We start from the raw sequence: 22,188 nt of genomic DNA, 5'->3' as shown, positions 1-22,188 counted from the left end.
ACAAGGACTTCGAAGTGATTATTTAGTATTTTGCATTTGTGTAGCACTTTTCATTTCTAAAGCACTTCACATGTTTAACTTTTTGTATCTGATTATATATTTTGTTAGCATATTATTTTATGCAGTATATAAAAACTATTCTTTAAAATACTTATTTCATTCTGCTTCTATATTAGCAGTCTCAACTCCTCTACATTTTAATCAGTTATCTGCTCTTCTTCCTTTTGAACATTTCATTTCAAAACCAGAATTAAGGAATCATTATAAATATAGAATGCTTTTCTCCTGAATTATTTCATAGTTAATTTGTTGTCTTGATTATATATTTTACTTTTTCTGACATTTTCCCCACAGTAGTGTTAATCCTGTTTTTAAAATAATCAAAGTGTGGCTGTTCTAAAGAGTCTTAATTGACCTTATTGACCACAGCTTATTCTTCATCCTCTGTTACTAATTTTAAATCCTTTCCTTATACTCTGCCACTTTAAACTGTAGATTTTCAATATCTTTTATATTTTGATTCACCAAACCTCTCACCCAAGTGTCTCTCAAGAGAGCAGTAACCTCTCTGGAGGTGATTTTGTCTGCCCTCTCTTCCCCCACATTTTGACCTTTGGCAAGGTTTTACCCTGAAATGTCGTATCTTTTTTGAGCAGCATTGGCAATCCCTGCTACAAGATGGAATCTTCTTCACAATGATTTCAATTGCTGCCTTTCAATTGTTTGGGCTTACTGTTCCATAAAGATATATATATATATATATGTAAACTCTCTCCACAAAGATATTCTACATCAAGCTGGTAGCAAGTAAACATAATTAACGTATAAAAGACAAAGGATTAAAGTTGCTTAATGAAATTGTCTGTTTCTAACCAAGCTCCTCAAATTTTCTGTTCGAAACTATCAACAAACATTTATCGAGCATTCTAATAAAAGTGTTCATTGATAAGCACATTAAAGTTATTCTTTACAAGTTTAGTTTATAGATCATTCTTAACACATTTATACAAAATATAATAGCAATCTTTTTCATTTACATCATGTTCTTTATTATTCACTCTAACCTGGATATTTTTATTGATTGTAAAAATTAACATTTTGTATTTATTTTCTTTCTAAAACTTCTTCTCTTTTGACATAATCACTGTGATTATGTTCTTACAGTAGTTGTGAATAATATACCATTTTCTATAAACATATATTATTACCAGTGGGGGACAGAGGCAGACAAAGAAATATTGGCTAATAAGGACCAGAACCAAGACAATAAGGGCTTGGTTATAATCTGAGAATCCAAGGATGAAGAGATTGGGTTAGAGGGGTCAGAACCCTGACAAAAGTCTGTGTTATGGAAAGAGAAACCAGTTTGGTATGGTTAGGCTTTGTGTCTCCAGCCAAATCTCATCTTGAATTGTAACCGCATTATTCCCACCTGCCAAAGGAGAGAGGAGGTGGAGGTAATTGAATCATGGGCGTGGTTTCCTCCGTGCTGTTCTTGTGATAGAGAGTTCTCACGAGATCTGATAGTTATATAAGGGGTTCTTCCCTCTGTTACTCGGCATTTCCGCTTCCTGCAGCTTTTGTGGGGGAAGGTGCCTTGTTTCCTCTTTATCTTCTGCCTTGGTTTTAAGTTTCGTGAGGCTTCCCGAGCCGTCCTGAACTGTAAGTCAATTGAACCTTTTTCCTTCATAAATTACCTAGGCTTTGGCAGTTCTTTATAGCAGTGCGAAAATGGACTGATACAAGTTGAGACATTGATGTCAAGAATTAGCCAGTATCTTTGGAAGTACAGGCTCTTCATGCACTTTGTTCTCAAGGCCTGAATTGAGATACAAGAATTGAAATAAAATGTAGGTGGAACTAAGTCATAGGCCAAGCACACAGGTGTGCATTATTTGAATTGAGGAATAGAGTCACGTTGTTCTCAGTAACATAGTGAAATAATCACATCATTCCTGCAGCTTTCGTGAGGAAGATGCCTTGCTTCCTCTTTACCCTCTTCACTCTGTTCCTCCCAGGACGTGAATCATCCCTTCGTTCAGCATATTCACCTTGTATAAGCTACCAGTCAGTCAGTCAGTCATTTAGGAGCCATCTCACTAATCAGCGATACTCTTGCTGTATTGCATATCTTATTTTAGTTATCAGTGGCTCCAAAGCATGAGAGTAGTGATGCTGGCTTTTTGCTGTCATTCTATTTTATTATTAGTTACTGGTGTCAATCTTGTACTGTGCCTAATATATAAATTTTAGCATAAGTATGTATGTATAAGCAAAATCATAGTATATAAAAAGCTCAGCACTATCCATGGTTTTAGGCATTCACTAGGGGTCTTGGAATGTGTCTCTAAGGATAAGGGAGGACTGCTGTTGCTGTAGTGATAATTTGAAAAATATCAGTCTGGCTGGTAATCAGTCATTTTTTTTTTAAGAACATTAGTAATATTTGCATTGAGATATAATATCAAGTGAACTTTTTTTTTTTTTTTTTTTTTTTTTTGAGACGGAGTTTCACTCTTGTTACCCAGGCTGGAGTGCAATGGCGCGATCTCGGCTCACCGCAACCTCCGCCTCCTGGGTTCAGGCAATTCTCCTGCCTCAGCTTCCCGAGTAGCTGGGATTACAGGCACACACCACCATGCCCAGCTAATTTTTTTGTATTTTTGGTAGAGACGGGGTTTCACCATGTTGACCAGGACGGTCTCGATCTCTTGACCACGTGATCCACCTGACTCAGCCTCCCAAAGTGCTGGGATTACAGGTGTGAGCCACTGCGCCCTGCGAGAACAAAATATTTTTAATCTGACACACACAAGCCACACTTAGATGCACAATAGCCCAAATCCTCTCCTTCGAGTGTGACTGCTGCTTTTCAGCAATGACATTCTAGCTCTACTTTGTTCCTCATTCTCTCCTTAAATCACTTTCACTTCAAGTTTTAAAAATATTTTACCATATCTACTAAGAACACTTTATTATAATTATCTTTGCTATCCTTGTTACATTGATTTTCCTATGTACAGCTGTTTCACTAGTTCCTTAAACTTTGCTGCATTTCTCATGGTGCCTTATAACTCATCTGTGAATATTTCCAGTCAGCATTTTTCTAGTTATATGTATGTGTAACCTGTATATGGTTTGGGGCTCTGTTTAGTAATTCCGGTAATAAAACATAGTAATCTGGTAAAGGAAATAAGTACTTCTCACTCCTTGCTTTTATGAGTTGTATATCGACTTTAACTCATTTGGTTATAAAAAAAATCTACTGAAGTCAAATAATTTTCTCCCAAGTATTTTTTCCCAATTTACTTGCAATATTAATCCTTTTTTGGCATTTATCCTAAATCATACAGCTCTAAAGCAGGGATGGCATCTACTTGGCATGTACTTAGCAATAAGGGGTGCCTTTCTCTCCTTAAGACTACAGTTTTTTTAAGTGCTTAAGAAAATCCAATGGCCTCTTCCCAACTTAACAAACCCACATCCTATTCCTCAGAGGTCACAAAGTTCAGCTCTTTCAAGTTTTTCTTCTCATCTTTATCTCTGTATTAAAAAATATATTTTTACTTAGATTTATTGTAGACTTTGAGAATGAAGCCCTATTGAACACCTTCTCATGCATGCACATTCCTTTCTCCATCCATCACACTGTTGTTATACCATAATATGTGCTTATACCAATGCTGAGCATTTAAGTTTTATGAGTGCATAATTTTAATTCATAGCTAAGCTTTATACTTTACCATAATTGTACATCTTTTTTTTTTTTTTTTTTTAAGAAGAGAGAATGGGGAGGAAAGGTGGGGCAGAAGGAAAGGAGATTAGATTTTTTTTTTTTATATAATAAGAAAAAGAATAAAGAAGAGGAAGAAAGAGAAAGAGGAAGAGGGAGAGGGGAGAGAGGATGGGGGTATTGCTTTATTGCCCTGGCTAGAATGCAGTCTAACTATGGGTATGCCTATAATTGTCCTTAATAATGGAGAGATAAAAGAAAATGAGGGAAGAGAATAACAAACAAGGAGCCAACCAACATTTCCTTTAAACTTCTAAGTTGATATGAAGTGGTACTGATAAGTGTATATTTTTTGTATTTTGTATTTAAAGTGGAGAGTTCTATAAATGTTAATTACGTTTACTTGTTCCAGATCTGAGTTCAAGTCCTGGATATCGTTGTTAATTTTCTGTCTCATTGATCTGTCTAATATTAATGTTGAAGTCTCCCACTATTATTGTGTGGGAGTCTAAGTCTCTTTATTAGTCTTGTATGTCTGGGTATTCCTGTATTGGGTGCGTATATATTTAGGATCTTTAGCTCTTCTTCTTGTTGCATTGATCCTTTTATCATTATATAATGTCCTTCTTTACTTCTTTTGATCTTTGTTGCTTTAACGACTATTTTATCAGAGGCAAAAATTGTAACTTCTGCTTTTTATTTATATATTTTAGCTCTCTGGTTGGTTGGTAAATCATTCTCCATCCCTTGTTTTGAGTCTTTGTGTATCCTCGAATATGAGATGGGTCTGGATACAGCATACTGATGGGTTTTAGTTTTTTATTCAAATTGCCTGTCTGTCTTTGGATTGGGGGATTTAGTCAATTTAAATTTAGAATTAATAATGATATATGTGAGTTTAATACTGCCATTTAATATTAGCTGGCTATTTTACCCATTAGTTGATGTAAATTCTTCATTATATTGATGCTCTTTTTGGTGTTTTTTAAAAAGGCTGATACTGTTTGTTCCCTTCTATGTGTAGTGGTTCTTTCAGAAGCTCTTGTAAAGCAGGCCTGGTGGCGATGAAATCTCTGAGTGCTTGCTTGTTCACAAAAAACTTTATTTTTCCTTCACTTATGAAGCTTAGTTTGGCTGGATGTGAAATTCTTGGTTGAAAGTTCTTTTCTTTAAGGATGTTGAATATTGGCCCCCACTCTCTTCTGGCTTGCAGGGTTTCTGCTGAGAGATCTGCTGTAAGTCTAATAGGCTTCCCTTTGTGGGTAACCTGACCTTTCTCTCTGGCTGCCCTTAGTATTTTCTCCTTCATTTCAACCCTGGTGAATCTGATGATTATGTGCCTTGGAGTTGCTCTTCTTGAGGAATATCTTTGTGGTGTTCTCTGTATTACCTGGAGTTGTATATTATCCTGCCTTACTAGGTTGGGAAAATTTTCCTGAATAATGTCCTGAAGCATATTTTCCAGCTTGGATTCATTCTCTTCGTCACATTCAGGTACACCTATCAAGCGTAGATTAGGTCTTTTCACATAGTCCCATATTTCTTGGAGACTTTGCTCGTTCCTTTTTATCCTTTTTTCTCTAATCTTGTCTTCTTGTTTTATTTCATTGAGTTGGTCTTCGACCTCTGATATCCTTTCTTCTGCTTGATCAATTTGGCTGTTGAAACTCATGCATACTTCACGTAGTTCTCGTATTGTGTTTTTCAGCTCCATCAATTCACTTATATTCCTCTCTAAATTGTGTCTTCTTGTTAACATTTCGTCAAACCTTTTTTCAAAGTGCTTAGTTTCTTTAGATTGGGTTTGAACAAGTTTTTTTAATTCACAGAAGTTTCTTATTATCCACATTTTGAAGCCTGCTGCTGTAATTGGAACACACTCGTTCTCCATCAAGCCTTGTTCCGTTGCTGATGAGGAACTGTGATCCCCTGCTGAGGGAGAGGCATTCTGATCTTGGGTATTCTCAGCCTTTTTTGGCTGTTTTCTTCCCTTCTTTGTAGATTTATCCATCTGTGGTCTTTATAATTACCGTCTTTGTAATTGGGTTTCCGAGTGGACGTCCAACTTATTGATTCTCAGCGCCGAAATCTAAGCAACCCACTGCGCCGACTAAATCAGCGGCGTTAAGATTGATGGTGCTTTTCTGACTCTGCACCGAGAACCTACGCTCCGAGGCACCGGCAAAACGGCCTCGCCGGCCACAAGAGTTGCGCTGGCGACCCGTGGGGCTCCTCCGCTGGGAATCTCCTGGTGCATGAGCAACAAGAATTCATGTGAAGGTGTGGCATCCTCTCGTTCTTTGTGCTTTCACTGGGAGCTACAATCCCGAGCTGATAGTGATCAGCCATCTTGGATCTCTCCCCCTGCACATTTTTTTTTACATGTCTTTGTCTCTCATACAGTTAATATTGATCTTCTATTTTGTTTGCTTAGTTTTTCATGAAAACATTATTAATATAGTCTCAAACATTTTGCCCGTTGGAATAAAATATCTTCCATCTATAAGTAAATACTTTTTACCAATCTTCAATTTCATTTTCTTGTTCAGATTAATCTCTTCTTAAACTGCATGTCCTACTGTATTTACCAATTGCTCACTAAACCTGTCATACCACTGTCATCTTGAGATCTCCCTTCCCTATGAGTCTAGGGCTTATCACATCCTTCTTTCTTGAATATTCTGATTTTTATATCATGATTAGCTTGTTCACTGCTAGATTATCTTTCGTAAGTGTGCTGAGAAATTCACAAGGAGGGTAAGTTTGAGATTTTGCATAACTAAACTCTTTACCTACAGACTTGATTTATGGTTGCTAGTTCCTAAGTTGAAAATCATATTCCCCTAGAATTGTTAAGGGATTATGTGTCAAAGACATACACTTCGTTGTATGGCAAAAATATATACTGCTTCATTTTTCTATTGGCCTTCTTTACAATTAGTAGAAGACCCATGCCTGGCTTTAGTGATACATGCATTTTACAGCTCTGGTTCTTACAACCTCCACAGAAACTGCCCTCTTTTCTTGAATTGCAGCCTAATTTCAGTTAGTGAACTCTAAGGCCATAGGTGAAAGCAGAAGTTCTATGTGAGAAAACCTAGACTCCTCAAGTACTACTATCACATATAGGTCTGAGTCATGAGCAAGAATTAAAAATTATTTGTCGTGCCACTGGAATTTCAGAATTGTGCATTACAGAAATCACTCTGTGCTCACGAATATACGTTTCATTGTTTTCTAGCTCCAAGACATGCTGGTAAGATGTCTAATGCTATTCCATTGCCTGATTCTTGGTATATGAACTAATTAGTTTTCATTTGTCCTTTGATGCTATATATATATGGATATATTTGTGTGTGTGTATGTGTAGACATATATATATATATATATATATATATATATATATATATATAATATATATAAAGACATATACATGTCTATTGTTTTATTACTCTGGGCAATCTGTAGGTCATTTCAATTTGAAGACTCATGACCTTTAGTTCTTGTGCTTTTTTGTTAACGAGTTTGTCTCACATAGGTGATAGATTCTAGAACGATGTTTCTCTTTTCTTTCAAATTTTACATCTCTTTGCTTTGTAGTTCTACATTCAGGGAAATGTTTTCAAATGCATCAAATTTAACTTCTACTTTTTTAATTGCATTTATTTGTATAATTGTTACTACTTAACTGACAAAAACTGTGTATAAGGTGTGTAGCAAGATGTTTTGAAATAAGTACACATGGCAGAATGGCTAAATCCAGGTAATTAATATATGATATTAAAATCTTCTCTCTTAACAGTTTTTAGGTACACAATACATTAATTTTTTTTTTTTTATTGTACCTTAAGTTCTAAAGTACATGTGCAGAATGTGCAGGCTTGTTACTTAGGTATACATGTGCCATGGTGGTTTGCTGCACCCATCAACCTGGTTATTTACATTAGGTATTTCTCCTAATCCTAATGCCCCACCTGGTGATAGGCCCCAGTGAGTGACGTTCCTCTCCCTGTGTCCATGTGTTTTCATTGTTCAGCTCCCACTTGTGAGTGAGAACATGCGGTGTTTGGTTTTCTGTTCCTGTGTTAGTTTGCTGAGAATGATGATCTTCAGCTTCATCCATGTCCCTGCAAAGAACATGAACCCATCCTTTTTTATAGCTGCATGGTATTCATGGTGTCTATGTGTGACATTTTCTTTATGTAGTTTATCATTAATGGGCCTTTGGGTTGATTCCAAGTCTCTGTTATTGTGAACAGTGCCACAATAAACATGTGTGTGCATGTAGCTTTATAGTAGAATGAGTTGTAATCCTTTGGGTATATACCCAGTAATGGGATTGCTGGGTCAAATGGTATTTGTATATTTAGATTATCAAGGAATCGCCACACTGTCTTCCACAATGTTTGAACTAATTTACACTCCCACCAACAGTGTAAAAGCATTCCTATTTCTCCACATCTTCTAGAGCATCTGTTGTTTCCAGACTTTTTAATGATCTCCATGCCATTCTAACTGGGATGAGATGGTATCTCAGTGTGGTTTTGATTTGCATTTCTCTAATGACCAGTGATGACGACCTTTTTTCAGATGTTTATTGACTGCATAAATGTCTTCTTTTGAGAAGTGTTTGTTTATATCCTCTGCCCACTTTTTGATGAGGTTGTATGTTTTTTTCTTATAAATTTGTTTAAGTTCTTTGTAGATTATGGATATGTCAGATGGGTAGCTTGCAAAAATTTTCTCTCATTCTGTAGGTTGCCTGTTTACTCTGATGATAGTTTCTTTTGCTGTGCAGAAGCTCTTTAGTTTGATTAGATCCAATTTGTCAATTTTGGATTTTGTTGCCATTGCTTTTGGTGCTTTAGTCATGAAGTATTTGCCCATGCCTATGTCTTGAATGGTATTGCCTAGGTTTTCTTCTAAAGTTTTTATGGTTTTAGGTCTTGCATTTAAATCTTTAATCCATCTTTAGTTAATCTTTGTATAAGAAGTAAGGAAGGGATCCAGTTTCAGTTTTCTGCATATGGCTAGCTAGTTTTCCCAACACCATTTATTAAATAGGGAATTATTTCCTCATTGCTTGTTTTTTGTTTTTTGTTTTTTTGTTTGTTTGTTTGACATGTTTGTCAAAGATCAGATGGTTGTAGATATGTGGTGTTATTTCTGAGGCCCCTGTTCTGTTCCATTGATATAGATATATATCTGTTTTGATACCATACCATGCTATTTTGGTTATGGTAGCCTTGTATAGCTTGAAGTCAGGTAGCATGATGCCTCCAGCTTTGTTCTTTTTGCTTAGGATTGTCTTGGCTATACAGTCTCTTTTTTGATTCCATATGAAATTTAAAGCAGTTTTTCTAATTTTGTGAAGGAAGTTAATGGTAGCTTGATGGGGACAGCATTGAATCTTTAAATTACTATGGGCAGTATGGCCGTTTTCACAATATTGATTCTTCCTAACCATGAGCATGGTATATTTCTCCATCTGTTTGTGTCCTCTCTTATTTCCTTGAGCAGTGGTTTGTAGTTCTCTTTGAAGAGGTCCTTTACATCCATTGTTAGTTGTATTCCTAGATATTTCATGCTCTTTGTACCAATTGTGAATGGGAATTCACTCATGATTTGGCTCTCAGTCTGTTATTGGTGTATAGAAATGCTTGTGATTTCTGAACATTGATTTTGTGTCCTGAGATTTTGCTGAAGTTGCTTATCATCTTAAGGAGCTTTTGGGCTGAGACTATGGGGTCTTTTAAATATACAATCATGTCATCTGAAACAGACAATTTGACTTACTCTTTTCCTACTTGAATAGCTTTTATTTCTTCCTCTTGCCTGATTGCCCTAGCCAGAACTTCCAATACTATATTGAATAGGAGTGATGAGAGAGGGCATCCTTGTCTTGTTCTGGTTTTCAAAGGGAATGCTTCCAGTTTCTGCCCATTCAGTGTGATATTGGTTGTGGGTTTGTCATAAATAGTTCTTACCATTTTGAGATACATTCCATCAATACCAAGTTTATTGAGAGTTTTTTTTTTTTTTTTTTTTTCCCCTCATGAAGTGCTGTTGAATTTTGTAAAAGGTCTTTTCCTCATCTGTTGAGATAATCGTGTGGTTTTCGTAATTGGTTCTGTTTATGTGGTGGATGATGTATATTAATTTGTGTATGTTGAACCAGCCTTATATCTCAGGGAGGAAGCTGACTCGATCATGGTAGATAAGCTTTTTGATGTGCTGCAGGACTTGGTTTGCCAGTATTTTATTGAGGATTTTTGCCTCATTGTTCATCAGGGATATTGGCCTGAAATGTTTTTGTTTTTGTGTCTCTGCCAGGTTTTGGTATCAGGATGATGCTGACCTCATAAAATGAGTTAGGGATGATTCCCTCTTTTCCTATTGTATAGAATAGTTTCAGTAGTAATGGTACCAGCTCCTCTTTATACTTCTGGTAGAATTCAACTGTGAAACCATCTGATCCTGGCCTTTTTGTTGTTTGGCAGTCTGTTAATTACTGCCTCAATTTCAGAACTTGTTATTGGTCTATTCAGGGGTTTAACTTCCTCCTGGGTTAGTCTTGGGAGGGTGTATTTGTCCAGGAATTTATCTATTTCTTGTAGATTTTCTAGTTTATTTGCACAGAGGGGTTTATGGTATTATCTGATGGTAGTTTGTATTTCTGTGGGATTGGTTGTGATATTTCCTTTTATTCTTTTTTATTGTGTCTATTTGATTCCTTTCTCCTTTCTTCTTTATTAGTCTGGCTAGTGGTCTATCTTGTTTATCTTTTCAGAAAACCAGCTCCTGGATTCATTGATATTTTGAAGGATTTTTTGCATCTCAATCTCCTTCAGTTCTTCTCTGATCTTAGTTATTACTTGTCTTCTGCTAGCTTTTGAATTTGTTTGCTCTTGTGTCTCTAGTTCTTTTAACTGTGATGTTAGGCTTTTGATTTTAGATATTTTCTGCTTTCTCTTGTGGGCATTTAGTGCTGTAAATTTCCCTTTACACACTGCTTTAGCTGTGTCCCAGAGACTCTGGTATGTTGTATCTTTGTTCTTCTTGATTTCAAAGAATATTTTTTTTTTCTGCCTTAATTTTGTTATTTAGCCTGTAGTCATTCAGGAGCAGGTTGTTCAGTTTCCGTGTAATTGTGCAGTTTTTACTGAGTTTCTTGAGTTCTAATTTGATTACACTGTGGTCCGAGAGACTGTTGTAATTTTTATTGTTTTGCATTTGCTGAGGAGTGTTTTAATTATGTGGTCAATTTTAGAATAAGTGTGATGTGGTGCTAAGAAGAATGTATATTCTGACAATTTGGGGTGGAGAGTTCTGTAGTGTCTAGTAGGTCTGCTTGGTCCAGATTTGAGGTCAAGTCCTGGATATCCTTGTTAATTTTCTGTTTTGTTGATCTGTCAATGGTGTGTTCAAGTCTCCCACTATCATTGTGGGAGATGAAGTCTCTTTGTAGGTCTCTAAGAAGTTCCTTTATGATTCTGGGTGCTCCTATATTGGGTGCATATATAGTTAGGATAGTTAGCTCTTCTTATTGAATTGATCCCTTTACCATTATGTCATGTCTCTCTTTGTATCTTTTGATCTTTGTTGGTTTAAAGTCTGTTTTATCAGAGACTAGGATTGCAACCCCTGTTGTTTTATTTTTCTCTCCATTTGCTTGATAATGTTTCTCCATCCCTTTATTTTGAGCCTACTTGTGTCTTTACATGTGAGATGGGACTCCTGAATACAGCATACAAATGAGTCTTAACTCTTTATCCAATTTGCCAGTCTCTGTCTTTTAATTGGGGCATTTTGTTCATTTACATTTAAGCTTACTATTGTTATGTGTTAATTTGATTCTATCATTATGATGCTGGCTAGTTATTTTGCCCGTTAGGTAATGCAGTTTCTTCCTAGCATTGATGGTCTTTACAATTTAGTATGTTTTTGCCGTGCCTGGTGCTGGTTGTTCCCTTTCATTTTTAGTGCTTCCTTCAGGAGTTTTTGTAAGGCAGGCCTGGTGGTAACAAAATCTCTCAGCACTTGGTTGTCTGTGAAGGATTTTATTTGTCTTTCACTTATGAAGTTTAGTTGGCTGGATATGAAATTCTGGCTTGAAAATGCTTTTCTTTAAGAATGTTGAATATTGGCCTCCACTGTCTTCTGGCTTGTAGGCTTTTTGTGGAGAGATCCGCTATTAGTCTGATGGTCTTCCTTTCGTGGGTAACCTGACCTTTCTCTCTGGCTGCCCTTAACCTTTTTTCCTTCGTTTCACCTGTGGTGAATCTGATGATTATGTGTCTTGGGGTTGCTCTTCTCAAGGACTATCTTTTTGGTATTCTCTGTATTTCCAGAATTTGAATGCTGGCCTGCCTTGCTAGGTTGGTAACGTTCTCCTGGATTATGTCTCTAAGAGTGTTTTCCAACTTTGTTCCATTTTCCCCATCATGAAACAAAGACTTGATCTTTTCACATAGTCATAGACTGGACTATTCCTATTCAGCCATCTTGCCCACATTGTTTTTAACTATAGACATCATGTTGTATAAAAGATCTCTTGAAGTTTTCTTGTTCCTGTCTAACTGAAATCTTGTATCCTTTGACCCATGCCCCCCGAAGTCCCTGGTAACCATATTTTACTTTCTGCCTCTATGACTTCCACTTTTGGACGCATATTGTCCATGTTTTCACAAATGAGAGAGTTCTTTTTTATAGCTGAATAGTATTTTATTGTGTATATTTCATGCACACTTAGGTTAATTTCATATTTTGGCTATTGTAAACAGCGCCACAATTAACTTGACAGTGCAGACATCTCTTCAACATACTGATTTCAAATCTTTTGGGTGCATACCCAGAAGTAGGTTTCCTGGTTCATATGGTAATTCTACTTTTTTTTTTTTTTTTTATTTTTTTTTATGGAACCTATGTACTGTTTACTATGGCTGCACTAATTCACATTCCCACCAACAGTATACAAAGGTTCCCTTTTCTCTACATTCTTGCCAATACTTCATCTTTTGATAAAAGCCATTATATCAAGTATTATGGTTTTAATTGCAGTTGCCTGATGATCAGTGATGTTGAGCATTTTCTTCATATACCTGATAGTCACTTGTATTTCTTCATTTGAGAAATGTCTATCCTGGTTCCTTGCTCAATCTTAAATTGAGTTATTTATGTTTTTGCTGTTATGTTTTAAAATATATTTTGGATATTAACCCCTTATCAGATATAAATATTTTCTTTCATTCTGTAAGTTATCTCTTTACTGTGTTGATTGTGTCCTTTTCCATGCAGGTTTTATTTCAGTCATATTTAAATTTTCAATAATTATTTTATTGTCTCTGAGTTTTCCTTTTTTAAATAATCTCCTGTTCTTGTTTCATGATTTCAATATTTGTTTTATTATATGGGCTTGTTTTTTCAAAATCTGTCCATTTCACTTAGTATAAAAGCCAAATTAATTACATTTTTCTGACAGCCTTATAAGCCCATAATATGTTATCTAGCCATCCTTTACTTCTCTGATCTCATTTCCTAGTGTGTTTCTCTATGCTTCTGGCATTTTATTTGTACTTGTTACTCTAATGTACTTCAGCTCCAGCAGGCACTTGCCATTTCCTCTTTCCCCTAGATATCTACATGACTTTCTCCCTCATCTGCATTAGGTCTTTATTCAAATGTCACATTCTCTATAAAACCTATTTAATATTCTGCCCCACCTTCCCAATTTCCCTTCAGTTTTATTTTTCTCCATAACAATTGCTATTTTTTACTTTTTTATCTTATTTATTGTCTGATTATCCCAGTAGAATAGAAGTTCTATTGGAGTGGGTTTTTTAATTTTAATGGACACATCCCCAATTCATAGAGCTTTCTTGGAAAATGTTGGTGTTCAAATATTTTAAGGGATCTTGAAATCACATCTGCATCCAATGCATAGTAAAAAGCCTCTAAACTAAACCATCAAAGTTGTTTTGCTGAAAAATTTGCAAAAAATCTTAGGAATAACAACCAGTCATTCTTTGAGACCCCTTCAACAGGTATACCATGAATTCCTTCCAATAGTAACATTTTGTGGCCTCTGTGTTTATTTATTTTGATTTCTACATTGCAAACACTAATTTTTTACAATCACTTTCACAAATAAATATCTTTTGACACAGAAAAATGTTTAGTCTTTGTTGTTTATATGATCAATATTGAGATTAGCAAAATATTACTCTATTATTTATTTTTTCCTTCCTATTATATAACTTTAATCATTAATTATTAAACTTTCTCAATTTTTCTCTTACAGTTTTTTCTCATTTACTCAATATTCCTTGATAAATACTTACTGTTTTACAAGTTTTTATTTAGAAATTGTAAGGGAAAGGGAAGCATGGAGATGCAGAAACAGCCAAAGATTAAAAAAAAAAAAATCAAGTATGCTCTGCAGTCTTCATTACAAGAATGCTTTGCACACTTGATTTTATTTATGGGTTTTGTTAAAACTGTAAACAATTGAATTAAATATTTCCTTTTACATGTGTGCTGCAAAGTATGCTGTTATGTATCATACAGTATTAATCCCTTATTATCTTTACACCTCAGGTGTCAAATAGAACAAAACTGGAACATTTGCAAAAGTACTTGGTTCCAGGGCAATGGTTACATGTGTGGAATTGAGAGAAAGAGACAGACCACTGTAGGAAGTGTGGTATGCAACCCTAAACTCTCTTGTCCAGGTTCTGCAAGTGCTGCCAGCAGACAGCCTACAGCTGTCGGCCGCTTTAGGGATTGCTTCATCTGTGGGAAACTATTTGCCTAAGACCAGATCCCCTCCTTGGATAGTCTGTATCCAATGACTGATTAATGTATAACTTTGAAGGTTTGTCCACCTTTATATCCAACTCAGGACAATTGTTACACACCATAAAGTGAGCAAAAGCTGCCATTGAGCCTGTCTCTTAGCTTGATTCCTCCCTCTGCCCAGTGCTACTCTTGTTCCAGTCCTTCCATCATTGTCAATCCCAAAAACATTTCTTAGAAATTATTCTGCAGGCTAAATTTCCTGTCAGAGTCTGCTTCTTTGAACAATGAAACAGCACCAGTTTTTAAAAGATCCTGTGCCTTCTTTCTGCAAACATTTAACCTGAACTTCAAGTCCCATATGCTTGAAATGCGATATTTTAAAAATCACTTTAACATAATTGTTTTTCAATCTTTTGTATTAATAACAAAATTCATGATCAGCAGTATCATTTTGTGTTCCTTTTATAAGGCAATACATTGTTTCCAAAAATGTTTTTTGTCTCATTCATCTCCATTCAGTAATTAATGAAGACTAGCAAAATATTAGATGCTATGGATACTGAAGTCAACAACTGGCTCTGTCCTCAGTAAGTTTACAATCCTGTGGAAATAGACTAATAAGTAAACAAAAAATTGTAATAATAAAATGTGACACAGAAATACACAGAAGTCTTCAGAAACATTCAGGTGTAAGATGTAACATGAACTGAGAAATTGGAGGTTTGTCAGGGAGAACTTCCATGAGGAAGAGGTGCTTAATTTAAATAGTGAAGCATTAGAAATATTAGGCATATTTCATTACTCAGATTAGGTTAGGCTGTGCTGTGGTATAAATAAAGTGGATCAGTACACTAAAGGTGTACTTCTTTCGCATATTACATTATGATGCAGAATGATGGTTCTTCAGGGTAACTACCCTTTCAAGAATCTTGGTTCCTTCAAAATTCATCATCTTGGCTTCATTTTCTCAGATTCCTCTTATTCCAGATGTACAAATAGGGAAGACTAAGCTTGGCAGATGGAAGAATAAGTTTTCACCTAACTCTGAAAGTTTTGTGCATCGTTTTGACGACAATTTTTTATCCAGATTAGTTACATGACTCTATTCTCATGCAAGGGAGGCTGTAAAATATTTATAAGGAAAAGGAAATGGAATTTATGGAGTGAATAGAAAGCCTCTAAAACAAGTATAAAAATGGCAAGTACTTCAGATGGAAGGAAAAACAAGTTCAAATACCCATAGTTAAGAAACAGTATGGCACATATAGCATAAGAAGAGGTAAAGAGGGGTACAGAATGAGGGTAAAGAGGTCCTTGAGGATCACATTATGAAGGAGATTGCATGGCATAGTAAAGAATTTTTTCCTTACCTGAGACATAGACTTGTTATTAACATGTTTTAAGCAAGAGAGTGATATGATGAGAATTCTTGTTATTAGCATTGCTTTATACTTTGCGGGGGACAGAATGGGGGAAGAAGGCAGAATAGGGCAACTAATTTGCAGGCAGGGAGGTTAATAACAATATATAATATGCTTTCTGTGGAATGTAAATGTTGTTACCTAATATTAACGATGCAACTAAATTTTTATTTTTGAACACTCTAAATGCTCCTATAATTTGTAGTCCACACAAAGAAATAAGGTAGAGCTTTTTTATCATGCCAATTTATGATATATCACTTTCGAATAATTTATTTCATACTAAACTCTTATGAGTTAGGTTTTAATTCAGCTTTACAAAATAGAATCTTAAGCAAGAATGGCTTAAATAATACACATGTATATTTCTCCCTCATGTGAAATCATTCTGTAGATTATTATAGCACTGGACTGATGGTTTTATGGGCATTGGGGGCCTGTGATTCTTTCTAGCACACTGCGTTGCCATCATGGTCCCAGATGACTGCTAAAACTTCAGTTATTATATCTGTATTTCAAGTAAAAGAAAATGAAACAAGGATTTTAAAAGGGTGCTATATCTTGGATATTTGACTCCCCCAAATCTCATTTGATCCCCAGTGTTGGAGCTAGGGCTTAATGGGAGGTGTCTGGGTCTTTGGTGCTGTCCTCACAGTAGTGAGTGAGTTCTCATTCTATTAGTTCCTTTGTGAACAGGTGGTAAAAAAACAGATGGGAGCCCTCCTCCCTTTTCACTTGCCTTTTCTCTCAGCATGTATGTCTGCCCACACGGGCTTCCCTTCCCCTTCTGCCATGAGTGAAAGGAGCCTGAGACCTTCAGCACAAGCAGGTGCTGGTGCCTTGCTTCTTGTACAGCCTACAGACCATGAGCCACATAAATGTCTTTTCTTTATAAATTCCAAGGCCAAGGTAGTCCTTTGTAGCAGCAGTAATGGGCCAAGACAAAGAGTATGCCTCTATCTTTGCAAGAAGACTTTCTTGGGAGTTCCAGATCTCTCATTCACTTAGTAACTAGACTTACTCATGTGACCACACCTAGTTGAAACAAAAGTTGTTTTTTTACTTGTGTGCTGGTGTGCTCAGGTAAAGTAAAAATTACAAATAATTGGAAAAAGAGTATTTGCTAAGCACCCAGAAGTCTCTGCCACTAGCTTTTCAATTCATTACCATTACCCTTTTATTTTATTCACTACCCCGATTATTGTGTCCCTTTATGAAGACTCACATCCCCATTTATTGCTTTACTAAAAAATACTAATTATAGGAAAGAATTCATTCTACTGGCCTTCCATGTGGAGAGCTTACTCTGCATGACCTCTCTTTACACCATTCCCACTGTTCAGGTAAGGAATAAATTGCCAATTGGCAGTTGACAAACTGTAATATTCATTGTCCAAGTTTCTTTTCCTGGATAGAGGTAATATAAAAATAAAACCTTTGAGATTAACTTTCATTTCCATCCTCTGTACTTATGACCAATATGAGGCATGGATCGTGTATGAGTCTCTTCTTCAAACCTTGAGTGAGATATCTTATGGTCTAGGCTTACAGATTTATAGACGGGATTAATGGTGGTGGGAACATTTGAAAAAGCATTTGGGCACAGATTTAAAGCCAGAGTCTTTAATCATGTTTTAAAATTACAATTGAATCTCATATTTTGATATTTTGTTTCTGGATTTTATTTTTCAGTGAGTCATAACTTAAGGAAGGTAATAGGCACATGGTTTTTAGCTCTCTAATTCCCCATTATTCTGGCAATTCTAAAAAACAAAGCTCATAGGGGTCATCTTAAGAATGTAATGAACAGAGCTACCTCATGCAAGAAGACAGATAAACTTAAGAGTCGTATAAAGAGGAGGTGGTTTCTCAACTCTAGTTGATGATTACCAGGTAAAAATTCTGATTTACAGTTAGGTCATTTTTCAGGTTGCAGGTGGAGGAAATGAAAAATGTAGATTTTCATGTTAAATTACCTGTTTTTCTGAAATAGTCATCAAATTTAACAGTCAAAGAAATACTGTGTGAACAAAACAAAACCTGTCTGTAGATTCCCAAGGTAATAGTTCATTCTAAAAGTCTATCATTATCTAAAAATCTCACAGTATTTGTTCAAGCAGGGTGGATTATTATTTTCCTAGTTCAAGGGTTTCACATGATTGTGATTAGACATTTTAGAATGGGGAATAAAATATGACTTTAGAGAGAAAACCCCCTAGCAATATGAAAATAGCTATGGCTAAAAGTAAGGACTATTCCATGCAGTCTGTGTTTAAAGAAACATACTGATTAGAAAGAGAATTTGCCTTTGAAATTTTTTTCTTTTAATGATATTCTCCTCACCTACTTGTTTGATAGTAGTGACTGAATTTTATATAATTATAACTAAGAAAATAATAATTTTCTAAAACATTTTCAGAAGCTTGTTTACCATCAATATTCAGGATATAGGAAAAAGGGAATAAGAATATTCTTTCAGATGAAGCAGGTAGCCTTGTTTCGGAAGCATAGAAGGACTTTAAAAATGGAAAGCAGCTAAAGCATTGTCATAGAAAACATTGCCAAGACTGCTGCTCTGGTATGGACAACTCACAGGAGCAAAAAGAAAAGAATTGTTGGAGCATCTCCTCTCTCCCTCTCTTTCTTCTTCTTTCTAACAGAATTTCCCAAGAGTCATTGCACATTTAAAAAAAATTACCACAAACTCATGCATCAATGTTCTTTTTAAAAATCCAACATTAGAACACAGGACTAAGTTTATTTTTTTAAATAATGGAGGTCAGGGATAAGCCATAGAGGTTGCAGCCCTGCTCTGGAGGAATGCTCGCATTTCGTTACCTGGTGATTCCAGTTAGTGAGGTACCAAATCCAAAATTTTACATGAAATCTACAGTATTAATTACAACTTATTTCTCCAACTTTATCTCTTTCTTTATGTTTTTAAAATGTTCAGTTCTGATATGCAGAAAATTCAAAAAAATTATGTGAGAATCAGTCTATGGAACATAGAATTAAATAGAAACATTATCATTTTAGTGTGACTTGTATAGAAAACTAATATTATTCCAGAACCAAATATGCTGTTATTGCTTGTTATATTAAGTCAATTACATCATTGCTGATACATTTTTTTTTTTTTAGCATTTAGCAGATCCAATCAGATCTAATGATGAAAGCACTATCAACAAATATGTAACATTTCCTTTGGTTATTCCTATTTCATTATGGGCATTTACCTTTGACTTAATCTTATTCCTAAATCTTAGGAAAGGCATAGAAACAATTAATTCTGCTACTATTTAATTTTTAAGATCATTCTGCCATTTTGCTCTATTTGTCACTTGACAGTTAAACAACAATAAGACATTCAATAACTGAAAAGCTTGTTTATGTTAAAAAAGAAAAGAGCTCTATTCTTGGACAGCATATTTATGCACACACACTGTTCTGAGATATGGCATATTGAAGAACTTTATATGCCCTATTCTTTAATACAGGTAGTTGGGTCAATTTCACTCTAAGATGCAACCTCTCAACATAGCTTCTGGGGGCTTGCTGACATTTTTTAAGCAGGAAGTCATTCAAATACCCCATCAGTCCTTATTCCCAGCAGTCAGGACTGCCACATTCAGCAGCTCACAGGAGATTGAGAGTAAATGATCTAATAAATTAACGCTGTTTTGACATACAGGCACGTTAGGGAAGCTCTTCAGATTCTGCATCTTGCTACCCCTCAGAACTTGCTTCCTACATGAGCAGTATGAACAACCTATGAGTTGACAATCTGCTGAAACTTTTTCACAACTTCTTCAGCCTGGAGTGCTGCCTTCTGGGTGCCATGTTTATATCTTCTTGGCCTGCCCCTCTCTTCTAAGAACCCTACCTCAAGCTCCAATATTTCTCATCTTTGTCAGATAACCATATTCCAACTTTCCACCACTTGTCTTTCTTGACTCCATAAAATTTTGACATGGGTATGTAAGACAGAAAGGTTATTAAATAGACTCCTGTGAGGCATAATCCATGTTTGGAAATTGATTATGTTTGCCCTTTTAGGTTGCCTCTGCAATGTTCTCATGTTGCCTCACTCCATGAGAATCCCATGGTTTCACTGTTATTTTTCCCTGAAACTTCAGATAAAAGTAGTCTAATGTAAGATGAGTTTCTGTAGGAAACCCTAAAGTAGGTTTTAGAAATTAAATTACTCATCATTAATTTTCATGACCTACAGGCTGTCCAATAGAAATATATTGCAAGTCACACATGTAATTCAAAGTTTTTTAGAAGCCACATTAAAAAGAAAGAAAACATGTAGAACAAACTTAGCACATTTTGTTTCAGTGTTTACATAAAACTTATGATTTCAACATGTAATCAATATTAAATTTTATTAATATATTAAATATTTTCATAAGAAATATCCATAACCAAATGTGTATTCTACACTTATAGAAAACCTCAATTTGAATAATATTTTTTGTCAGAAAAATTTTATCTGTGTCTAGATTTCATAAACTTTACATTTAAAAAGATAGGTTCCATTAACTAAATTGTACCAAACATACTGGAAAATTTTCTAATAACTAAACTATATACTAAAAACTCATTTTCAATATATTAGGTTATGAGCCAATAACATTTAATTATAAATATGGATAAAATATATCAAAATATAAATTGGGCAGTGTCACATAATCATGTAAGCTAAGAACTGAACTTTTTATTCTTTCTTTTTTTAACTTTTATTTCAGGTTCAGCAGTACCTGTGCAGTTTTGTTACTCATATTTGTTATGTAGGTAAATAGTGTGTTACAGGGGTTTGGTGTACAGATTATTTCACATCCAGGTAATAAACCTAGTACCTGATAGCTAGCTTTTCAATCTTCACCCTCCTCCCACCCTCCACCCTTAAGGAGGTCCTGGTGTCTGTTCTCTTTCTTGTGTCCATTGTACTCAATGCTTAACTCCCATGTATAAGTGAGGACATACGTACTTCATTTTCTGTTCCTGTATTAGCAGGCTTAGGGTCATGGCCTCCCACTCTATCCATGTTACTGCAAAGAACATGACATCATTCTTTTTTATGGCTGCTTAGTATTGCATGGTGTATATATATTACATTTTTTTTCTTTTTAATTTTAATTTTAACTTCTGTTGTACATGTGCAGGATGTGCGAGTTCGTTGTATAGATAAACATGTGCCATAGTGGTTTACTGCATCTATCAACCCGACACCTAGCATACTTTATTCAGACTAAAATTGATGAACATTTAAGTCGATTCCATGTCTTTGCTATTGTGAATAGTGCCATGATAAATATATGCATGCCTGTGTCTTTATGGTAGAGTGACTGATTTATATTTCTTTGAGTATATACTAAATAATAGAATTGCTGAATGAAATGATACCTCTGTTTCAAATTCTTTGAGAAATTGCCAAACTGCTTTTCACAGTGGCTGAACTAATTTACATTTCTGCCAGTAATATACAAGCATTCCCTTTTCTCTGCAGCTTTACCAGCATCTGTTGTTTCCTGACTTTTTAATAATAGCCATTCTGACTGGTGTGAGATAGCATCTCATCGTGGTTTGGATTTTCATTTTTCTAATGGTTAGTGAGGTTGAACATTTTTTATATGTTTGTTGGCTACTTGTCTGTCTTCTTTTGAGAAGTGTCTGTTCATGTTCTTTGACCATTTGTAATAAGGTCATTTGTTTTTTGCTTGTTGCATTGTTTAAATTTCTTACAGATTCTGGATATTTCACCTTTGCTGGGTGCATAGCTTGCAGTTATTTTCTCCCATTCTGTAGATTGTCTGCATACTTTATTGAACTCTTTAGTTTAATGAGATCACACTTGTTAATATTTCTTTGTTTAAATTGCTTTCTGGAATGTAGCCAAAAATTCTTTTCTAAGGTTACTGTAAAAAAGAATATTTTCTAAGTTTCCTCTAGAATTTTTCTAGATTGATGTCTTACATTTAAATCTTTAACCTATCTTTATTTCTCCGTCACTTACAAAGCTTAGTTTGGCAGGATATGAAATTCTTGGTCATTTTTTTTTCTTTTTTTAAGGATGCTTAAAATAGGCTCCCAATCTCTTCTGGCCTATGAGGTTTTCTGCTGAAAGGTCCACTGCTAGCCTGATGGGTTTCCCTCTATACCTGACCTGATCGTTCTCTCTTGTTGCCTTTATAATTTTTTTCTTATGCACTGACCTGCATGAATCTGATGAGT

The sequence above is a fragment of the Saimiri boliviensis genome, chromosome 3 (assembly GCF_048565385.1).
Source record: "Saimiri boliviensis isolate mSaiBol1 chromosome 3, mSaiBol1.pri, whole genome shotgun sequence".
NCBI lineage: Eukaryota > Metazoa > Chordata > Mammalia > Primates > Cebidae > Saimiri > Saimiri boliviensis.
The sequence above is the reverse complement of the archived record's forward strand: the minus strand, read 5'-3'. Positions refer to the sequence as shown.